Consider the following 7,693-nt stretch of genomic DNA (forward strand, 5'->3'; position numbering starts at 1 on the left):
ACACACACACACACACACACACACACACACACACACACCATTTAGTCTCCTCAAAAACCAAACCAAAACAAAACAAAACAGTCATGAAGTATGGTACCACACTGAAAAGAGTTTCCACTGAAATTTCTAGAAGAGGAGACACTACCTGACATAAACCCTGGAAAAACAACAGTCATTGATCCAGAAATGCAATCATGGCAGTGAAGAACAGAAGTAGAAAAGAATTAAGGTATAAGTGATGCTGACACTTTTTTGACATTTCAGAATGAGTTGGTCATAAGTAGAAAGGTTTCTGTTAATGTCACAGAAAGCTAAGGTTGCAACCTTTAAAAAACCCAAGCCACTTAAAATCCTTTACACCAGCTTCTCTAAAAGCATTTTATTCAAGCTAAGGAAATACTGGACTGAAAGAACCATGTACTTCTCAATTTTTTTCTTTGTTTACACCCAAATTAAAAAGTATGGTACCACAACAGGTTACAAGTTAGCTACAGGCTCACCAGCCCGGAAGTGCTCTTCCACAGAGCCACTGCCTTGGCCACACGCTCCTCCTCTTCCTCCTTCTCCTCCTCAGGGCTGCAATCAGGTCGACCCACTCCACTCACGTTTCTCACTAGGTTGCCCAAGCTAGCCCATCCTCTTGCCTCAGCTCCCAAGAAGCTGAGAGTGGCTAGGATTAAAAGCTGGCCTTGAGTTCCTCCTCTATATCCTTGAGCTGCCTTGAATTTGCAGTGATCCTCCTGCCTCTGCCTCCTGAGTGCTGGGATTACAGGAAGGAAAATGGAGGCATAACTTATTACCTTGTTTTGGAGTCACATGTACTTAGGTGACAATTTACAGAAAGTCAGCTCTGCAACTTGATGGGTGACAACCTTTTCAACCAAAAAATAATTCAAAAATGGCAGAACTCTTTATGGAATGTGAAGAAGAGCTGGAACCATGGCAGAAGAAAGAAGGAAGAAGGAAAAAAGAGAAGGAGGAGGAGGAGGAGGAAGAAGAACAACCAATCTTTGTTGGGGAGATAGCAAGTTCAAAACCAGCAATTTCAAATATTTTGAATAGAGTTAACCCAGGCTTGTACTCAAGGGGAATAAAGAATGGCACACTCAGTTGCAGTATTATGGCTACATTCAAGCCTACAAGCTAACACTACACAAACTCAAGATCAAATCCAGTGTCTGCCTCACCAGTAAATTTTCATCCTAAATCTAATCTTCAAATAGCTCTGTTATTGTTTAACCTTTTTTCTAAACCTGGTTAGATAAGCAATCCATCACAAGTTGAATCTAATAATTCTACAGAATTACTGTTTGATTTGACCCAGGATACAGGATTATCACTTTACCAAGGGGAACAAACACTTTCTATAACAGGTGCGCACAAAAGTTCATCAAAATATCCTTCAGGTTCTGAAGTAAACAGTGTTAATCCAAAAAAGCCTAAGCCCGGTGCAAGTGTTTCTGGAACAGATTTCTCAGCTGCGTTTCCTTCAATTAAATCTCCTTCCTAGGCATCTTCCCAGGCTATGCCATCAAAAGGTATACATACCTCATCAGATCAGTCTAAAAATGGTACACCTTTTCCAAAAGCTGGTCCAAAGTGCAGTATTCATCTCAATTTTTTGGATCCTCTAAAAAAAAATCGCATGAAGTACTGTTGTCCAGACATGATAAATAATTTTTTGGGACTGGCTAAAACAGAATTTTCAAACAAAACAAATAAGTCTGTTGATTCAGAGAAAGGAAAAATGATCGTGTTAGTTAATAAATTTTATTATGGAAAACATGAAGGAGATGTCCAGGAAGAACAGAAGACTCATACAACCATTAAATGTTTCAGTTGCTGAAAATTCTAAAAAATAATGTTCAGTTCATGAACCACATGAAACACCATTTGGAACTCCAAAAGCAGAGCAGCAAGAGCTGGGAAAACCACACCACCTGCAGCATTGCTACCGCCAGTTCCCTACACACTTTCAGCTGCAATGCCACATTGAAAGTACTCACACCCCCCATGAATTTTATACCATTTGTAAAATCTGTAAATTATTATTTGAAATAGAACATGTTCTTTTACAACATATGAAGGACAACCACAAACCTGGTGAAATGTCATATATCTGCCAGGCTTACAATTATAGATCATCATCATTTTCTGATGTAGAAGTTCATTTTAGGACATCTCATGAAAACACTAAGAACTTGCTGTGTTCATTTTGCCTCATAGTTATTAAAATTGCAACACCCTATATGCATCATTATATGAAGTATCAAAAAAAGGAATACATCATTGTACAAAGTGCAGGCTGCAATTTTTTACATGCAAGGAAAAAATGGATCATAAGACTCAACATCATTGAACATTTGTAAAACCTAAACAACTAGAAGGATTGCCTCCTGGAACAAAAGTTACTATTGGAGCTTCAGTTGCACCTCTTCAATCAGGATCTTCACCTATACCTTCTATTACTGCAAGCATTTCTACACTTCAGCTCTCATCTCCAAGGACAAAAAACGTAACTGCAAAAAAATCTCACAAAATTAAACAAAAATAAACCCAATACACTCAAATCTAATGCCAGCAAATCTAATTGGAAATAAGCCTACTGGAAATAAATCTAAATACAAATAAAAAATCTCTAATGTGCAAAAGAAACAAAGCACATTGGCTAATAGCAATAAAAAGAGTAAAGTTAATATAGCATTGAGGAACTTAAGGTATGGCCGGGGTGTTCACAAGTGCATTAACTGTTGTTCTGAAATAAAATATTTTGCAAACCATTTTCCTGCGTACATCCACTGTAGTTTTTGCAGATACAACACCAGCTGTAGCAAAGCCTATGTAAATCATATGAGGAGTTTTCATAGTAGTCCAAGTAAAGGGTTTTATATATTTAAGAAGCATTGAGAAGATCTCAGGGACGTTACTCTAGAGTGCCTTAATTGTGATTTCCTATCTGATGTTTCTAGCTTAGATAATATGGCCACACGCTTAAATCAACATGAAATTCACACTTGCCACATTGAAACAGAAAGTTTCTGTTTGTATCCCAACTTCTGAACATCTTTCTGAATTAAAAAATGAAGCTCCCACTAAGGAACAAAGACCTATGTCTAAGGAAATTGAAAGACCAAATATGGCTGAAGGAGAAACAGAAACATCAAGTCCCAAAAGTAAGCAAGATGAAGCTTTATCAGAAGAAAAACATGGATGTGATGCAAATTTACTTGAAGGCTCATCAGCAATACAAAAGGAAGAAAACTTAACAGTTTCAGATTAAAAAAAAAAAGACACCTGTCTAGCACATCAGGAAACTAGCTCAAAGAAAATCTTTAGCTGTGATTCAAACACTAGTGCAGATAAAGTGGAAAAGGAAAAAGAAATACAGAATGTTGGTCAGGAAATGGAATTGAAGATGGGCCAACATGCAAAAAATATAACTTCATGTGATCAGACTGAAGATCCTAACTCCAATGAAGCTAAGTTTTCTTCAAAGAACACTAAGGATTTGCTGTTAATGTCAAGTGATGTTAGCACTGATCAGTTTTTAAGAAAAGAGATGAACCTGATTCTGTTAGTTCTAATGTTAGTGAGCAAGGCAGTGTTCATTTGGAATCGTTGACACCATCAGAGGTACCTGAGTATGAAGCCACAGAGATTCTTCAGAAAGGTAGCAGTGATCTTTCAGCTAAGACTGATGAAGTAGTGTCTGATCGAACAGATGGCATCCCTGGAGAAAACAGTGCTAGCACAACAGAGACAAAAACACACCTGGTAGATGAGAAAGAAAGAAGCTGAAATGTAGCCACTCATAGTGCACCAACAGGAAGTGCATTTGGGAAAAGTGTTCTCAGGTGAGCACAACTCATGCCGTAGTGGAGGTGAGAAGGAGGAAATTGTGAGGGAGGTTATTCACACCCTTTGCTTACATGTTCAGTCGAGGTTATTAAATAAATCAACCAACCAATAATAGCCTGGTTAGTAGGGATTTCCAAGTTTCTAAAAAATGAGTAGGATTTTAATGAAAGCTTCTGTTTGTGATCAGAAGTTCTCATTTAAGTTTTTGAAGATATGAGACTTGGTTGCAATATGATAATAAGAATATTAGCTATACTAAATCTTTTCAGTACTCACTTCGGCAGCACATATACTCCTAGATTAAAACTTTTCAAATTTTCATCAGTCCTAAACTTAAAATTCTGTTATATCTTTTAAGATCCTTGTATATAAAAACCTAAGTATCTTTTTTAGTTAACTTAAAGGAAGTGATATGGAAACCATACAGATTTTTTGAATAACTGATTTAAAGTAATGGCTGATTGGCATTATCAATGAAGACTTAAGAGTGTGATGCTGGTAATGGAGCATGCACAGAGTGCTCAGCTGATCTCATGAGAACTTGGATGGACAACTTAACTTCAAATTTAATACAACATTCCAGTGTGCCAGAACCATCTAAACAGAATATTTGAACCTGTGTGCCTCTATACAAATGTTAACCTGCTGGGCTATAAGCTTACCTTTAATAAAACGTTCAGTGAAAGTGAAATTACTAAAATATAAACTTATATCTGTGTTTTCGGTTGGCGTGTAAACTGCAGAAATTCCTCATTGTACTAGTTGTATAAAGTAGAAATCCATTTTCGAAACTCTGATATCTACTATGCTTTTAATGTTATTTTAATGACCATTTTAAAAAATAGACCCTTGAAAAGATGGAAATAAAGATAAATGAAGAGATACAATGAGAAAGAAAAAAAAATGACTTCAAGGAAAAGGAACTGTCTGAAGTTTGAAACCTTTTTTTCTGGTAAGAAAACTATGGCTTTCAGATACCTAGATCAAAACTTTGCTTGCTGTTGGGCTAATCAGTAGGTTAGACAGTAGTAGTTAAGAGCACAGATATAACAGATATATAAAGATATATAAAGATATAACAGATTTATCTTTGTAAATGGGGAGGGGAGGAGGGGGTGAAGGGAGGGCAGGGACATGGGGAAAAAATGAGAACCAAGACGTGTCAGTGTCATGTAGAGATACAAGATCCCAACAATGAATGTAACTGTACTGTATCCCTAAAATGTACCAATAAACTCAATTAAAAAAAATAGACCCTTAAAAAATGGTCTGGAAGCCAAACCAAAGTATGGTAAAATGTAGATATTTTAAAGGAGTAAACAGAAAATATGTTTTTTGGCATGTATTTAGCCAAATTCAAGTGATGATTTTTTTCTGTAATTATAAGATAGAAACTTCAAACGGGACCTAAAGCAGTGATGTAAAAAACTTGGTTTGGGGAATTTAGCTTAATTTATATAGAAGTTAGTTGCTAAGTTGGTTTTTCAGGGTTTCTTTTTTTAATCATCTAGAAGATAATAGATACAGAAATGAATCATATCAAGAATAGCATTTTGCTTTAAAGTTCTAATAAAGTTTTATTTAAATGCTACAATTTTACTTAAAATGTGCTTTGAATTATTAAAATTTTGTTTCACTGAATGTTAAGTGTTTTAAATGGCTATTAACATTCTGCTGTATATACTAGTTTGTGAATATTTGCAAAATCTGTCCCTGAAAAAAAAAAAGTCAGCTACAGACCTAATCAACACTCTTCTTAGATACTCTTCTTACTTGTTTAGTAACTCCTTGTAGAGGAGTCTGCCAAACTCACCATCAGTATTAATTTACAGGTAATATTGAAAGCTTATCCTGGGCAGAGGAACTCTGACCTGGAATTCGGCAAACACACCAAGAGGACTCAGAATTCAAAGGCTTTGCTAATATCACACAGAACCAAACTCAGAGGTCTCCAGAACAAATCTTCACAACTCTATCTATGATCACTGATTAGGAGCCAGCCTGTGCCACCTAACTGATTACAGCCCAGTATCTCCTTTAACCCTACCATTCCTCAGAGAGAGGCAGGCAATATTAGATTACATGCATTTTAGGAAGATGGAAACTGAGGCTCGCGGGCTAAAGGAACTCACCTGAACTCCATAGCCTGTGCTCTCAACTACTACTGTCTAACCTACTGATTAGCCCAACAGCAAGCAAAGTTTTGATCTAGGTATCTGAAAACCATAGTTTTCTTACCAGAAAAAAAGGTTTCAAACTTCAGACAATTCCTTTTCCTTGCAGTCATTTTTTTTTTCTTTCTCATTGTATCTCTTCAGAGGGTTCTTGAAGCAAACAGGAGGAAGTAAACAGAACAAAAGCTATGAAAGAGTCCATACCCTTTAAAGAGATTCCTCTTTGGAGAATAGATCCCCAGGAAGGGATTCCAAGAGGGAAAAAATGCAACTGTTTAAAGATGTTTGCAGCAGCATTATTTATGCCAACTTCAAACTGGAAAGAGTTCAAATGCCCTAATATGGGGTTAGCCAAGAACACTATGACACATAAAATGATAAGATACTAAGTGGGCTATTTAAAATGAGCAGACTATGATTAAGGCAAACATATGGAATGTAAAATTATAATTATGCTAAATATTTTAAATTCAATAATATGTTCTCACCACTTAAAACCATAAAGCAGGGCCGGGGATTTAGCTCAGCGGTTCGGTGGCCTGCCTCGCAAGCGCAAGGACCCGAGTTCGATCCCCAGTATCAAAAAAATAAAAAAAATAAAAAACAAAACCACAAAGCAATCCCACAGAGACACATCAAAACTGACAGCAGAAACAAAAATTTAATCTATGCTATAGTCCACTATTGTATAAAGTACCTGAAAAAAATGAACTGTATGAAAAATCAAAACAGAGATCAATAATAGATTGTTACATAATTAGATGTTGTACTGATGCCAATATCACATGAAAACCCTGATAAGTGATATTAATTTCTCCAATTTGTGTTATTAAAACATCTGTCTGCTCTGTAGCTTCATAAAGGCTGGCTTTAAAATAAATGCTGGCAAGAGTAACAAGGTATACAGTTCTATAGCAGTGCTGCTCAAGGAACATTTCTTTTAATCCTTTTTGTTTGTTTTCTACTCTGCATCTATGAACTTTCTAAATCTCTTCTACTTAAACCATAGTACTAAGCTACTAGGATTAAAGACAGTGAATTTTCTAACAAGAGTTTACTCAACTTCATGACTGAGAAATATGTATTTATACTCTGACCATTTATTTGATTGATCTATGTAAAATAATGTACCTGAAAACTCATCTTATAAATTTTATCAAAAAATGCAATAGGAAATGTCCACTCATACCCATAAGGAAAGTTTGTCCATCTCCACAACAGACTTTGTTATCAGTATAGCTTTTAAAACTAAGTAAAGAAGCCATGCTATAGCTAGGGTGCAAATTATATTTCTAATATTATTAGGAAGAACAATTTTCTGAAAATGTTACTTTTAATTGTTCTACTTTCTTTGAGCATCTAAAATCAAACATTTTATAGGACATTCGGACAATTACTGCCACATCAAATACCAGCAGGCATTAAGAGCAAAACAAGCACTGACAAATGGCTCAGCCTCAAAGCAAGATGACCAAAGTCTGGGAAAACTACCCCAGAAATCTGTCTTATGGGCCACAAGCTATTGGTTATTTCATCATCCTTCAAAACATGTACCAGAATTTTCAGGATCTTTATTTCATCATTATCACCCAACAACCATGTTACCACCTGAACTGGACATAATTCCAACTACAAATCTAGCTTCTTTTTTTTTTTTTTTT

At 35.9% G+C, this 7,693-nt stretch overlaps 1 protein-coding gene and 1 pseudogene across 2 annotated transcripts in view; one reads left to right on the forward strand and one right to left on the reverse strand.

Annotated features, from left to right (window-relative positions):
* Lhfpl2 (LHFPL tetraspan subfamily member 2) overlaps positions 1-7,693 on the reverse strand; it is a 145,811-nt gene that overhangs the window by 112,539 nt on the left and 25,579 nt on the right. The gene's annotated exons all lie outside the window — the stretch shown is intronic.
* Positions 863-3,798, forward strand: LOC104858794 (annotated as a pseudogene).

The sequence above is a fragment of the Fukomys damarensis genome, unplaced genomic scaffold, assembly GCF_012274545.1.
Source record: "Fukomys damarensis isolate Sample0158 unplaced genomic scaffold, DMR_v1.0_HiC HiC_scaffold_1, whole genome shotgun sequence".
Lineage (NCBI taxonomy): Eukaryota > Metazoa > Chordata > Mammalia > Rodentia > Bathyergidae > Fukomys > Fukomys damarensis.